This window comes from Trichechus manatus, unplaced genomic scaffold, assembly GCF_000243295.1.
Source record: "Trichechus manatus latirostris isolate Lorelei unplaced genomic scaffold, TriManLat1.0 scaffold00215, whole genome shotgun sequence".
Taxonomy (NCBI): Eukaryota; Metazoa; Chordata; class Mammalia; order Sirenia; family Trichechidae; genus Trichechus; species Trichechus manatus.
In genome coordinates, this window is record NW_004444151.1 from 3,704,519 (window position 1) to 3,721,104 (window position 16,586).

Below are 16,586 nucleotides of genomic sequence, written 5' to 3' on the forward strand. Positions count from 1 at the left end.
AAAAAAAAAAAAAAAATCTACTCCTTCTCTCTCCCCAAAGTCCAGCTCACACATCACCTCTTCAGAGCCTCCTGCCCCAACCCACACAGGCAGACACAGCTAAAGGCTCCCTCCGGGGTGCCGCGGTGCCCTGACTTCACCTCGCTGCCAGCCCCTTCATCCATGGTGACATGCAGGCCTGCCTCCCACATCAGCTGGGACGCTCACCACACTTCGTTCATCTTTGTAGTCTCACACTTCACACTGAGTTTGCTCATAGCGGGTACTCAAAGATTCTGAATGGTTGTTATGGATCGAATTGTGTCCCCCAAAAAGATGTTTTATAAATCCTCACCACTTGTCTGTCAGTTTGCCGCATTGTGGTGGCTTGTGTGTTGCTGTGATGCTAACAGCTATGCCACCGCTATTTAAAATACCAGCAGGGTCACCCATGGTCAATAAGTTTCAGTGGAGCTTCCAGACTAAGACAGATTAGGAAGAAGGACCTGGCAATCTACTTCTAAAAAAATTAGCCAGTGAAAACTTTATGAATAGTGGCAGAACACTGTCTGATACAGTGCTGGAAGATGAATCCCTCAGGTCGGAAGGCACTAAAAATAATAAATAATAAATAAACCCGTTGCCATCAAGTTAATTCTAACTCATGGCAAATCTACAGGACAGAGTAGAACTGCCCCATAGGGTTTCCAAGGAGTGGCTGGTGGATTTGAACTGCCGACCTTTTGGTTAGCAGCCAAGCTCTTAAAGATGTGGGTGGAGTAAAGCTTTAGGGACCTTCATTTGCTGATGTGGCACAACCCAAAAAGAGAAGAAATAGCTGCAAACATCCATTAATAATCCAAACATGGAATGTACGAAGTATGAATCTAGGAAAATCGGAAGTCGTCAAAAATGAAGTAGAATGCATCAAGATCTATATCCTAGGCATTAGTGAGCTGAAATGGCCATTTTGAATCAGACAATCATATAGTCCACTATGCTGGGAATGACAAATTGAAGAGGAATAGCGTTGCATTCATTGTCTAAAAGAAGATCTATCCTCAAGTACAGCGCTGTCAGTGATGGGATGATATCCGTACACCTACAAAGAAGACCAGTTAATGCGACTGTTATTCAAATTTACACACCAACCACTAAGGACAAAGATAAAGAAATTGAAGATTTTTACCAACTTCTGCAGTCTGAAATTGATCAAATGTGCAATCAAGATGCACTGATAATTACTGGTGATTGGAATGTGAAAGTTGGAAACAAAGAAGATGGATCAGTAGTTGGAAAATATGGCCTTGGTGATAGAAACGACACCAGAGATCACATGAAAGAATTCTGCAAGACCAAAGACTTATTTATTGCAAGTACCTTTCTTCGACAACACAAACGGTGCCTATACACATGGACCTCACTGGATGGAATACACAGGAATCAAATCGACTACATGCGTAGAAAGACAATGGAGAAACACTTGGCTGCTAACCAAAAGGTCAGCAGTTCAAATCCATCAGCCACTCCTTGGAAACCCTATGAGGGGCAGTTCTACTCTGTCCTATAGGGTCGCTATGAGTCGAAATCGACTCTACGACATCGAATTTTTTAATAACAACAATACACCTGTGGTTGTAATCCAGTTTGGGAATAGGGTTTTCTTTTTTTTGGTTAATGAGGCCGTATCTGTGTAAGGTATGTCTTTAACCAGTTACTTTTGAATATAAAAGGGGCAGATTAGCACAGAATATAGATGCTACTTGGAGATCACCAAGGAACGTCAAGAAGAATGCTAGAGAAGCTGACAGAAAGCTTTCCCCCCAGAGTAGATAGAGAGCGCCTTTCCCCTAGAGCCGGTGCTAATCTCCCAAACTGTGAGAAAATAAATTTCTGTTTACTAAAGACACACACCCACTTGTGGTATTTGTGTTATAGCAGCACTAAGAAACTAAGACAATGATCAAAATTTGGATTTTGGTCTTTGCTATTTATTCTCGGTGCCACCTTGGGTGGGTACCTCAAACTCTTTAATGCTTATATTTATTTCTTCATGTGCAAAGTAGAGATAATCAAATTGTTTGACCTGACAGCAACATTTTAAAGTGGAAGAATCCTAAGTACTATAGAACAGCTTTAGCAGGCAGGCCACATGGACAGTAATGCTGGACTTACTGAGTCTGGGAGAGAATCAAGAAAGGCCCCCTCAAGGCTACCAGATCCTTTGGCCTCCAGGCAAGGCTGTACCCTTTATCATTCTTTCAAAGATTCCCAGCAAATCTGCCCCAACTCCCTCCCCTCGGGTTCAGTCCTCACTGGAGGCAAAGAACATCTGCTAATGGCCAGCAGCTTGTGTACGACGCCCTGCTCATTTACAGCCTGGAAAACAGACCTGGGCAGGGACTAACATTATAGTTGGTTGTTTATTTTGAAACCTTGAGAGTCGTTGAATTAAAAGCCACAATTACTCGTTTTTTAAGATACAGAAATCTATGCAAACTTGTAATACACTTGGAGGTATGGTTAACCAGCCACATTTATGTTTAATGACAAGTACAAATGGAAAATAAATGGGTAAATTCCCCTGGTGAAAATAGGGGAAGGCGCTCCCCTACTCTACTGCCTTCTTTAGATGTCACTTTAGATAATGTGTAAATTGTCTTTCTAAAAAGTATGTAAATGTAAATTCAGGCAATTCTTCTCTCTCTACCATCCAGTTTTTCCTGGAAGATTAGCATAAACTAGGTGGCCCAACACTCACGTCAGGGCCAGAAGGATTAGAAAATAGACAATTATCTTTAAAACAGGAATGTAATGATTGTACCCACTTATCTATATAATGGTTAAGATTTCCGGCTTTGCAATCTCTTTGGTGGATTGCCACCAAAAGCATCACATTCTGGTTTAATTCTTATTCAATAATAAAGCTTTTCTTTCTCTTCTATTTTTGTGGAGATGTTTTCTGGGTTGGGAGTAGATTTCATTACCAATAACTTTCCCCCAACAACACCATTCAGGCCTTTGTGAGGAACTTTTTCCCCTTATAGCCTTAATTGTTTTAGACTGAAAAAATTCTGTTATTTTCATCTGTCCTGATAGGAAACCTAGAGTAAATGCAAAACCACTTAAATGACAAGCTCATGACATTTCTGAGTTCTTGTAAAGGAGCCCCAAAATCTAGGTGCTTGGCTTAAGGAGAACTTCTGCCCAAGACATAGGTTGGACTCCATTTTTTGCTGTTCACTACTCATTCTGAGCTGACTCTCAAAAGTCAGCTAGCCAGCCTGCGGGCTCCCCTCCCCTCCATTGCTCTCACAGCATGCTCCCAGGAAGAACACTTACTTAGGCTGATCCCAAAAAGAGCCATAGATTAGCAAGACGTTAACTGACTCAAACTTTATGATTAACAAAACAAGGTTTAAGGGATCTCATAACTGCCTTGTGTCTGTTAAATATGATTTTGTAAATGTCAACCAAACATCACTTTTTCCTTGTTAAGTTCCTGTATTTTCTGTACTTAAACTTTATGAAAAATTCCTTTTTGCCCAGAATACTCTAGTGAATCTACATGAAGTGTGGCCTGATGCAGATTGCCTTACTCCTTCAATAAAACTCTGCTTTAAAATTTTAACAGAGACTCTACTTTGCTCTTCGACAGACCCATTTTACCTTTACTGGAATGAAATTACACATCCTATTCTAGGAGGGAAAAACTCAATATCATCAGAAGAAAGCTGGGGCTGACTGCAGAACAGACCATCAACTGCTCATATGCAAGTTCAAGTTGAAGCTGAAGAAAATTAAAACAACTCCACAAGAACCAAAATATAGCCTTGAGTATATCCCTCCTGAAGTTGGAGACCATCTCAAGAACAGATCTCACACACTGAACACTAATGACTGAAGACAAGCAGAGTTGTAGGATGACATCAAAGACATCATACATGAAGAAAGCAAGAGGCCATTAAAAAGACAGGAAATAAAAAAAAGGCCAAAATGAATGCCAAAAGAAAATTGCTCTTCAATGTCAAGTAGCAAAAGCAAATGGAAGAAATGATGAAGTAAAAGAACTAAACAGAAGATGTCAAAGGGCGGCTCGAGAAGACAAAGTGAAGTATTATATAATGAAATGTGCAAAGACCTGGAGTTAGAAAACCAAAACAGAAGATTATGCTTGGCATTTCTCAAGGTGAAAGAACTGAGGAAAAAATTCAAGCCTCAAGTTGCAATTTTGAAGGAGTCTGTGGGCAAAATATTGAATGACACATGAAGCATCAAAAGAAGATGGAAGGAATACATACAGTCACTGTACCAAAATGCATTGGTCGGCGTTCAACCATTTCAGGAGGTAGCGCATGATCAAGAACCAATGGTATCGAATGAAGAAGTCCAAGCTGCACTGAAGGCACTGGCACAAAACAAGGCTTCAGGAATTCATGGACTACCAACTGAGATGTTTCAACAAATGGATACAGCGCTGAAGGTGCTCATTCGTCTATGTCAAAAAATTTGGAAGACAGCTACCTGGCCAGCTGACTGAAAGAGATCCATATCTGTGCCCATTCCAAAGAGAGACAATCCAATAGAATGCAGAAATTATTGAATAATATCATTAATACCACAATAAGTAAAATTTTGCTGAAGAAAATTAAAAAATAGTTGCAGCAGTATACCAACAGGGAACTGCCAGATATTAAAGCTAGATTCAGAAGAGGAGGGATATTATTGTTGATGTCAGATGGATCTTGGCTGAAAGCAGAGAAGACCAGAAATATGTTTTGTGTTTTATTGACTATGCAAAGGCATTCAGCCGTGTGGATCATAACAAATTATGGATAATAATTCGAAGAATGGGAATTCTAGAACACTTAATTGTGCTCATGAGGAACCTGTACATAGACCAAGAGGCAGTCGTTCAAATAGAACAAGGGGATACTGTGTGTTTAAAATCAGGAAAGGTATGCATCAGGGTTCTATCCTTTCACCATACTTATTCAATCTCTATGCTGAGCAAATAATACAAGGAGCTGGACTATGTGAAGAAGAACGTGGCAACAGAATTGGTGGAAGACTCATTAACAACCTGTGATATGCAGATGACAGAGCCCTGCTTGCTGAAAGTGAAGAGAACTTGAAGCACTTACTGATGAAGATCAAAGACTACAGCCTTCAGTAAGGATTATACCTCAACCTAAAGAAACAAAAGTCCTCACAACTGGACCAAAAAGCAATATCATGAAAAACTGAGAAAAGACTGAAGTTGTCAAGGATTTCATTTTACCTGGATCCACAATCAATGCCCATGGAAGCAGCAGTCAAGACATCAAACATCATATCGCACTGGGCAAATCTGCTGCAAAAGACCTCTTTAAAGTGTTGAAAAGCAAAGATGTTACTTTGAGGACTAAAGTGTGCCTGACCCAAGCCATGATACTTTAATCACCTCATACGCATGGGAAGCTGGACAGTGAATAAGGAAGGATGAAGAAGAATTGATGCCTTTGAATTATGGTGTTGGCAAAGAATATTGAATACACCATGGCTTGCCAGAAGAATGAACAAGTCTGTCTCGGAAGAAGTACAGCCATTCTTGGAAGTGAGGATGGCAAGACTTCATCTCACATAATTTGAACATGTTATCAGGAGGCACCAGTCCTTGGTAAGGTCGTGGGTCAGCAGAAAAGAGGAAGACCCTTGACAAGACAGACTGACACAGCAGCTGCAACAATGACCTCAAACATAGCAAGGATTGTGAGGATGCGGCAGGACCAGGCAATGTTTTGTTCTGCTGTACGTAGCGTGGCTACAAGTCGGAACCAACTTGATGGCATGTAACAACAATTTTAGGTTCAAATATCATAAATTTACAAGAGTAAGCTAATAGTGTGTATTTCATTACAAAAAAAGTACTACAAATAGTACATCTGTGTTTCTATTTTTCTCTGTGGGGCCTAATGCTTCTGCACGTACAAATTTAAGCAAAAAAAAAACGACAAAAACAAAAAAACTTTTAAGCATTTTGTTTCTTAGAACTGCTTTTTTCTGCATTGAGGACAGCAGCTACAAAGCCAAAGAACTTTCTTTATACAGAACTTGCTTTGCTTTTTATCTTGACAAAAACAGAAAAAAAAACAGTTGCCATGGAGTCAATTCTGACTCATGGCGACCCCGTGTGTATCAGAGTAGAACTGTGCTCCATAGGGTTTTCAATGGTTGATTTTTTGGATGTAGATTGCCAGGTCTTTCTTCTGGGGTGCCTCTGGGTGGACTCGAACCTCCAACCTTTCAATTAGCAGCTGCGTGTTTTAACCATCTGCACTACCCAGGGACTCCTACTTTGACAAAGGGGGATACATTAAAGATGCTTTCAGCTACTTGCATCAACTAGAGTAGGAGAGTGAAGAAAATCAGTTATCTGCTGTGCCCTCTTCTATTCCCAAGAAACAGCTTTATGCCTTTACCCCCTTCTCCTTGATCAACCCAGATTCTGAGAAAAGATCTCCACAGGCACCAGGGTCCTTAGACCCATGAGAAGGGTTCACAACTTCCCATCATTTCTCCTGCAATATCAAAGATGTTAGTGCCTTAAACTTTGAAAACAAGTCTTCAATAACTTGCAGATTATTTTTAAACTAGGACACATCCCTAATGTGGCTTTTATGGACTGTGGAGAACTGAGGGAAAAGTGAAATGTTAAAGATCTAGATGAGGAATAACTCAGCCCTGACTTGTGTGAAACTGTAGATAAGCTGGAGTGAGGGTTCCCTGGCTGAACGAAGGCTGTGGAGGGTGAAACTAGTCCTGGCCCCAGCTTGGAGCTTTGCCTAACTGCTGTCTTGTGTTTTAGGGGTAGGCAAGGTAGGAGTAAGTAACGATGGAGGAAGTGAATATGAACATAACCGTAACCCATTGCTGTCGAGTCAATTCCGACTCATAGAGACCCTACAGGACAAAGTAGAACTGTCCCTCATAGGGTTTCCAAGGAGTGGCTGGTAGATTCAAACTGCTGATCTTTTGGTTAGCAGACAAGCTCTAAATCACTGGGCCACCAGGGCTCCGAATATGAATATACCATATATTAAAGTGCTATACAAATATCACTGCACATTTAACTTTGGAACTGATCTCACTCAGAGTAAGATGCATCACTATCATGTATAGCAACAAACAGTAAAATGTGTTAAGGAGGTGAAAGCTTAATATAAAAATAAAATAGTACAGGGTTGGCAAACTTTTTCTGTAAAGGGCTGGAGGGTACATATTTTAGTGGGCCACATGGTGTCTGCTGCAACCACTGAACTCTGCCGTTGTAGCACAGAAGCAGCTATAGACAATACCTAAAGGAGCGGGCATGGCTGTTTTCAGTGCAACTTTATTTACAAAAACAGGCAGTGGGCAGGAATTGGACAACAGTTTGCCGCCTCCTGAAACAGGAAATCCTGCAAATAAGTAGAAACACTTCAGCACTCTCCACATAACCTTCATTTACCCCTAGGTTACAGGGTTACATACACAAACTGTGTTTATCCCTAGAATATAACCTCTGCGAGGGCAGGAATTATGTTCACAACTGTACAAGCAGACTTTGGGTTATGAATGAGTTTCATTCCTAAATCTGTCTTTAAGTCAAATTTATACATAAGTCGGAACAGTTAGGTGCAGTTCGTATCTAACGTCAGTTAGATGATTGTCGTAGCATATAATACAGTGTACCTTTCTATACATAACATTAAACACTTCCAGATACACTAAAACATCTTTAACATAATGATTCAGTAATAATAATGTTTTGATGAATTGCAAAGTAGCACTCATTTGTTATTATGAACCATTGTATATACCTCAAATTTTTAACAGGCTTTACCAGCGTTGGTTCTTAACTACGAGTCGTATGTAAGCCGGATGTTCGTAACTCAGGGGCTACCTGTATTCCTAGCACCTAGAAGAATACCTGGCCTACGGTTGGCACAATGGGTGCTCACAATAAAGATTTGTTGAATGAATGAATGAGCCACTTACAGATTTGTCAAGGGCAATGTCGACCGTATGTGATCTTCCTGTACCACCAACCCCATCCCACTGCCATCCCAGACCCTCACTCCCTGCTTCTTTGCAAAACTGGACAAAAACTTTGTACCATATTGAAACTAGAGCACAAAAAACATGAATCCGTCACTATTCTAAAAACATTATACTACTTTAGAAAAACATTTGCTTTTTAACAGTCAAGATAACACGTAGGTATGTGTATCTTACTTTTTTCTCACTCAGCTTTGTTGTAGCTAAATCAATCTCTAATCAATCCACTTTTAAAACAAAAGCAGTGCCCAAGAGGACAAAACCATTAACTACTATCTTCAGGGAACTACAAGTTCATGCAGATAGTAACCTCCATGATATTGTCGAATATGCAGTTGGAGAATACACCTTAGCACTTCATCTTCTTTGTTCTGGGCCATTACCTTTTACAGTAATCCTGCGGGCAGTCACATGTTAGCAGAACATTATCACAGGTCATACTACACCTATGGAAAGGTAAAAAATGACACACACTTATCTTTCCTCAAAAACACAGGGCTCTCACAAGCCCTCCGCCATCATGGTATATTTATCAAGTGGCTGCTAAGAACTCCCAGCACTGTGGAAAAGGTACCCAATGAGATGAAAGACACTATTGTGGTCCTTCCAATTTTTAAAATTTAAGTTAGGCTGGTAAACATAAAATCCAGGAAAAATCTAAAGTAAGATTGCATACAACGAAATGCTAATTAGTGTGGACTTACAGGCTAAGTTCAATAGGACGTAAATTCAACACAGGCACAGCACTACATTCAGGAAACTTCAGACAAAAAAGAAAATTAGAATTTTCGTCTGTAAGGGACCTTCACTTTATAGATGAGGAAGCTGAGATCCAGAGACCCAACTAATAGTAATAGAATTCATGTCACCTTCAGAGTGGCATTTTTTTTAATGTGTAAATATAATAAAAGTTTTAATTTTTTACCAAAAATGTATCAGCTCCTACCACACCTTTTTTTGGTAAAAAGTATATGCATATATTGCTAATTCACCAAAAAAAAAAAAAAAAGGCAGATCTTCAAAGACGTGCTTTCTTCAAACTGAGACAACTTCACAAATCAACACACACAGGATTTAATTCCAGTCTGCACAGATGAGCCCCACCACGAGACATTCTTTCTGTACACAGGTTTCAATTTTCCAAGCACAAAGGGTCAGGCATTTACTTCATGTGCAGGGACATTTCAGTTTCCTTGGGAGGAAATCAGAAATGGAAAACTTTCCACTTGTATTCAGTATTTTCCTAAGATCTGTCAACAGTTGGCAAGGAGCAGAAAAACTTAGAACGACTACCCATATCAACCTTGGGGACCATCTCGAGATGAACCTGCGCTGTTTTTTTGACTTTTTTGGCTGCAAGTAAGGACATCCTGGTTTGGTTTGGTTTGTTTTTTCCCTGCCATAACACTTCTTTAGCATTTTAGTGAATTCACCCCAGGAAATAATTTGCTTTATCAAATTATTTTTATAAAGCAACCTTCAAGAAGACATGTATTTTGATAAGAAAGTTAAAACTGTGTTTCAAAAGTCAGCACAACTATAATCTAAGACACGGTTACAATATAACCCCAAGACAATATGTGTGTAAGTTATTAGGCACACCTCTGTTTATGCATTCCGCCAGTCAGCCACATCAACCACAAACACTGAAGTTCACAGAGAGGAGATTTCTGATGCTCTAGTCACTGGCCTTTCTTAGAACACTATGGTTGTCAAAGACCACTGGTGGAAGAATCCACAGTTAAGTGAGGTACCATTCATGAGCTTACAGATCAACCTGTACAGAAAGGTCATTGCAGTGAGGAGTCTGCCAAGAAATCACTAGGGAGGTAGCCCTGCCATAAACACACACACTTACACATACCCTACATGCAGAAAAATGCATTTTATAAGGGCAGACATCAGTAGAAGGGTTAGGTACAACTACAACTCTGCAAGATTCTACAAAATGAAATGGAGGAGCTTGACACAAGAGCAGCATGAAAAAAAAAAAAAAATTAAAAAGGCAGTAGCGTTCCTGGCAAGATTCAGATGGAAAAATAGCAACAGATCCCAGAAGCTGAGCTGTAGCCAGGAATAGCCTAAGCTCAAGCCATTTTAAGGAAGGGCAGGATAACACTCACTAAGGATTCACTGCAATGGTTGCTCCAGGTCTCTGGGCCTCCAGGTTGAACCATGACTGTGGTCTACTAGTCAGTCAACAAACATTTACCAAATACTGTATATGCTACCTGTTCAGGACTCTGCTAGTCATTGTGGAGGGATGAGCAAACCTTTGTAAGGCATATGCCAGGCACTGTGTAGACACTGTAAATCATCTTCATCTCACAACCAGCAGGGGGAGGCATCTCCCCTATTTTACATATCGGAGGACTGAGAATTCCACAGGGCCACACAACTAAGTGGAGTCAGGCCCTGACCCCAATTCTGCTGACTCCAAAGCCCATAATACCACATTACCATGCATTAAATATGGCTCCTGTCCTAAAGAGGCTTAAAATGAACTAAACCAAGGAGAGATCAATACAACCAATATAATGAAGGGCTAACAAACAAGTATCTTAGGAATTTAATGAAAAAGAAGGGAAATGAGTAGTTAGAGAAGATTTTATGAAAGAAGTCGATTTCAGGTTCCTCCTGGGAGGATGCATAGGATTTGGGTAGGAGAGTGGAACAAAGAGAACGAGTTTCTAGAAGAGCTATATGAGCATTGACACCCAGTGGGAGTGAGCCTGTCCCCTTGGCAGGACAGCAGGAAGACCAAACTGCATAAAGCACAAGGCTCTAACGGCTGAACTGAAAATAGGATTTACTTAGGAAGCGTTAGGCCCAATAATTGAAGGCCTTGAAAAATCAGGCCAATTATTTTGGTCTTGAGATAGCAGACGATGGAGAGGAGTTGAAGATTTACAAGGCAATAGAATACAAGATGATGTGATCATTTAAAAAAATTAGATGGGCAACAGCATGCTGACCAGACCAGACAGAGGAGCCATTTTATTCATTCATTCATTCATTCATTCATTCAGCAAATATTTATTGAGGTCTTACCAAGAGCCAGGCTTGGGAGGCCAGCTCAGAGGCTGCTCCACTACTGGAGAGAGGAAGGGCAAGGCTCAGGATCAGAACAGAGGGAGGGATCTATACACAGCACATCTCAAAGGTCTTGATGACTCACTGATATAAAGGATGAAGAAGATGGAGGAAGAGATGGTTAAAGTTAAATTCCAAAGTTTCAAGACTGAAATTACTTCCATCTTTACTAGGTCCCTCGAAAAGTAATAAGAATACGACACACAACAAAAAGTATAAAAAAGGGTTTGATAATTTTTGTTTTAAAGGGAGCAGCTTTGATGATGCTGAATAGTCAACAAATGAAACCCCAAGTGGCCCATTCTTTATCCTGGTAGCTCATTTTGCACATATTCTGTAGGTGAGAGACTTTGGTGACACACACACACACACACACACACACACACACACACATTCCTCTGTGACTAAATGCTGAGTTCCCTTGGCAAGGATTACAGGGGTCTGCCTACTCAGACCAGCTCCATCAACCCTCCAACACACCCCTCCACCATCTGACACTAGACCAGTCTCATTAAGAAACGTGGCTGCCCCACTCCTGCGAAGCCACCAGTTCTGACTTTGGATTAGAGAAGGCAACAAGGCAATGTGGAAAGGGGGAAACAAAAAGTGGGCAGGGCCACTGCAAGTTTTGTACAAGTACGGGTCCTCAAGTAGACCTCAAGCAGATAGAAAAGCCTTAAACACTCTTTATCAAATTACAGGGCTTTGTTGAGAAACTATTTCAAATGTGCATATTTATGCATATATTAACTTCTAGCACAGATGGCATATGACTGAGACACAAATTCTTAACAATTTATATGATGACTACGTAAGTTTAAAGCTCATTTTAATGTTATATTCAGCAATGGTACAATTCACTATTGGGGTCACATCCTGAAGGCCCACTCACTGGAAAATGTGAGAAATGAAAACTGTAACTATCAAACTTCTATTATTACAAAGAGTGCTCCAGGCCAAAATAAAAAACACAAGCACAGTACCTTAGAGCAATCAGCCCAGCATGCAAAACTCAAGGTGGTATTCTCTCAGCATAGTCAAGCTTTGGCAACAGCAAATATTCCTTTTATTATAAGTGAAAATAAGTACTCTTTTGTGTAGAATGATGCATTAAACTACTTTAAATATAAACCTAAAAGTAAGCCTTTAATGTTAAAGTGTCAAAGTCAAACTTTAAAATGTACGTTACAAAAGAAATGATTGTTCTGGAAAAATCCCTCAATGTCCTTCTCATAACATCTACTCAGACCAGTAAGAAAGAAATTAGAGCAAAAAGAAACCAGTGAAAAATGGTTGCACGTAAGTGTATGAGGATTCTTGCTCAGACCCCTTCCGGGACAGCCAAGGGCCTAGTCAGGAAAATTCCAAGAGCAACTCCTTCACAGCCCCCCAAAAGGGGCTTCAAATCAGGCAAGGCTCATCCTCCTCTTTAAGACTAAACGGTAAACACCAACCACAACCTTACAGACTCCGAGAAACGCGAGTTTTCACGCCAGGAGGAAGAGATCCACATGATCGCGAAAAGAAACTGCAGCCCATTAACCTCTTTCCTCCCCTCCGTTCCTTCGCAGGGCCACCAGACAGGGGTTCCTCCGCAGCTCCAGTCCACCACCCCAAGTGACAGGTCACGAGCAGAAGCCCTTAAATCCCTGACTCCCACTTACTGGCCACGAACGCAGGCGGGGGCCCGCCACTGCGGTGAACGCAGCTCCTCGGCCAGCGGGGCGCAGCAGCCCGCTCGGAAACTGGAAATGGAGGCGAACCCTGCTAGGAGAAGTCGAGGGGTCCTTGCAGGGACGCCTGGGAGGTCCCGCGAGTCGCTCGGGCCGCGCGGCGCATGGCAGTGCAGCAGGAACCCGGCCGCTTTCCAGCCTCCGGCAGGAAAACAAACAAAAGGCAGGGTGGCTTCTAGTGGGGACGACCGGCTGCTTTCCCTGGGAAAAGTTACCCTGCAGCTCCCCTCGCTGGCCATGCGCGTTCCTGCACCGCGGCCAGGCAGCCCAGGCGGCGTGGAGCCGCTCTGAGCGCTCTTGGCAAAGGGCAGGACAGAGCCCAAGATCCCTGCAGCGAGCCCACCATAAATATGACCTCCAACGACCGGCTGTATCAAGTATAAAAATTTAGAAATGGAACGTGTGGATGCATGCTCTGAGAACATTTAACCAAAGGTAATCATGGTGAGAACATTTTTCTGATTTGAAAAAACGCAACTCTTTACCTGGTAGCATTCATTTGAACTTTAAGAGTTTTTATTTTGTTAGCAACTTTAGATTGGAAGACTGGATTGTTATCTTGGTAGGAAACTGACAAGATATCTTCCACACAATTGTCCTTCCATGTGTAGCTAGTTATATGAACACCACATACTTTTAAAACACTTTCATTTATGTCGTAAGTGCTATTGGAGAGGAGACATTACCTTAAACCATCCATATAAGGCCTTTCCTCAAAGTTTTGAGGGGCCAGGTTTAAATTTATATAATTGCTCTTAACCAATGGTTCTCAAATTTTATCTTGAAGCACCAGAATCACCTGGAGGTCTTTTAAAACAGATTCCTGGGACCCATCCATAGAGTTTCTGCTGCTGATGCTGCTGGCCAGGGAACCACACTTTGGGAACCAAAGCCCTAAACTACAAAGTTTAATTAATAAGGCAGTAACCCTTTCACTATGGAACTGACTCAATAGCAATGGGGGTAAACCCTTTAACACGGAAAAAAGGCTTGGCAATCTGCCAGTGAAAACCCTATGGATCACAACAGTCCAATCCAGTTGTATATCAGGTCACCATGCGTCAGGCGCAGCCACCACAACAACCCTTTAACACAACTGTGGCTCCTTCTCTGAGTTTAAATCTCCCAGCTTATCACCATATCAATTTTTCTCTATTTTTAATTTTGAATTCTATGGCTAATGAAAATAGAAAATTGTTATCAATGAAAGGATAGGAAGACAAGTAGGACCCTAACCAATCATCCTCAAATTCTTAAGGTCTAATACTAACTATGGAAACCCTGGTGGCATAGTGGTTAAGAGCTATCGCAGCCTCTGCTAACCATAGAGGTCACCAGTTTGAATCCACCAGGGGCTCCCTGGAAACCCTGTGGGGCAGTTCTACCCTGTCCTATAGGGTCAGCTATGAGTCGGAATCGACTTCATGGCAACGGGTTTGGGGTTTTTTGGTTTATTCCTTAAAGGAAACTGTTGTGGCCTAGGGGTTAAGAGCTATGGCTGCTAACCTAAAAGGCTGGCAGTTCAAATCTACCAGGTGCCCCTTGGAAACTCTATGGAGCAGTTCTACTCCGTCCTATAGGGTCCCTATGAGTTGGAATCCACTCGATGGCAATGGGTTTGGTTTTGGTATTCCCTTAAAAGACGATTTTTAAAGTAAATTAAAACTCTTAGTTTTACTTAGTCCAATTATGTTGTCCAAACAAGTCTACGTGGCAAATAGAAGGGACTGTCTTGGTCTACTTTTAGCAAGGCTCCACTGGGCTGGAAAGTGTCTTGGGACAGAAGTTCTGGCCTTGGGAAAATTATAAACGTGTAAATATAATATGGAGCCCTGGTAGAGCAGTGGTTAAGAGCTCTGGCTGCTAACCAAAAGGTTGGCAGTTCGAATCCACCAGCCGCTCCTTGGAAACCCTGTGGGGCAGTTCTCCTCTCCCCTATATGGTTGCTATGAGTTGGAATACACTCGACAGCAACCAGGTTTGGGTTTTTGTTGTTGTTGTTAAATATAATATAATGAGATAATATAACCTGGTAAAGAGGTCTAGTGAACACAGGAGAACTGATTTGAAATAGAAAATTAGTAGCCGTAAACCTAAGTATTTTTAAAAAATATGTGCTCGATTTGTCTTTACAAGTGTTTATTATTTTATTAGGCTTTATTATTTAATTACTAGCTAGAATAATAAAGATTATCTGTGCTAATTGACCAGGATGTCTTAAATTAGCAGTGAACACATTTAAATAAATAGAGTAATTCTGAAAATATTTCAATATCCCATTATTCTCTTGCAGAACTAATCTTTTGCATTCACGAGTCACATTTATAATTTTCTTCTGTTGTAAGTCCTTATGTTTAACCCTTCACCCCTTTAAATTTCAAGATCTAAGTTTAAATAGGTCGTTGGGAGGAAATCATCTTTAAAAGATCTATAGCCTGGAGTCTCCTTTAAAAACTCCATTAAACATAACGATACTTTCTATGGGTAGCTAATTTAGGGTGCACATAAAAACGCACCCATCCAAAAGGTGGATGCTAATATTAAAACACGGCATTCATAGCTTTCTTATTGTAGCTCACCATTCTATCCCTTTCCTTTTTTTTTTTTTTTGCATCCATTCCCCTGTCGAGAATGAACTGCGCTTCTAAGCTTTCCAAAATAAAATAATGGATTAGAGATTAAAACGCTGTGAGCTTGTTGAACGTAGGGTTTTCGAATCCTGTTGACTATTGTTAGTCTCGGGCACCTAGAAGAAACTTTAGACACTCAGTATATGTTTATTGAATAAAGATAAGAGGCTCTAACGACTATGGGTTTTCATATAACATGCAAACTTCTGTACTTAAAAAAATTTTACGTGTGGAAAAATAAAATACCGTCGGATCAATAAGAGGACCTTCAGCTGAAGTAAAATAAGGCATTTGTGCATTTGGGCTTTAAGAGGTGGGGCGAGGGCCGTGTGTAAATTTCGGCGCGCAAGGCGGGCCATGGGACTACAAATTCCAGAGTGCCATGCGAGCGCGGTCTCCGCAGGACTCGGGTTTCGGGGCCTGGAAGCCGCTGTTCCCCCAGTTACAGGATGGGATTTGTAGTGACAGACGCGTCGCCTTAGGCTGAGTGCACCCCCTGCCGCTCTCCAAGCGCATTTTTTATTAACCCCCCCGAGTCTACCTGTGTTCTCAAAGAGTTTAATCGTTCATAACAGTCTTTCCCTATGACGGAGTCTCACTGTTTGCCAGCATTCCTGGCGCCAAACTAATCAGAGTCGCCGAGGACCGTGCGGCGACTGTCCCGAACGCCCAGTCTGATGCTCTTTAGGTCGGCTTGTAGCACGGCCGGGTCTCAGCACTAAATTTGGGTTACAGATATTTTTGAAATAATGTGTGTGCACGTATGCATAAGCCGTGTCCACTGAACTGACTTCGTGGGTTGAATTTGGGGTTCAGGAAAGTGATACCCTTACCCCCAGGGCTGGCTCGCGCACGTAGTAGGCCCACGTCTCTTCAAACGCCCCTAGGCGGCGCGCGCGGGGCTGGGGACCCGAGCCGCGCACGCGGGCGGGCGGTGGCGGCACTGCGCATGCTGGGTGCGCCGGCGCAGTTTTCCGCAGCAGAAGGGGAGCTCCGCATCGGTGTCTGGAGTCTCCATTAGGGCCGACGCTCCAGTACTCCCACAGTTCTCGGTCTCGGCTGGCAGCGGGCG

General features: G+C 41.8%; 1 protein-coding gene across 2 annotated transcripts in view; it reads right to left on the minus strand.

The window, feature by feature from the left end:
* CILK1 (ciliogenesis associated kinase 1) overlaps positions 1-13,026 on the minus strand; it is a 73,971-nt gene extending 60,945 nt beyond the window's left edge. For both annotated transcript variants that reach the window (XM_023742662.1, XM_004388727.2), the window contains exon 1: positions 12,816-13,026. The gene's annotated coding sequence lies outside the window, so the exon portion shown is untranslated. The remainder of the gene's footprint in view (positions 1-12,815) is intronic.
* Between the last annotated feature and the right edge of the window lie 3,560 nt (positions 13,027-16,586).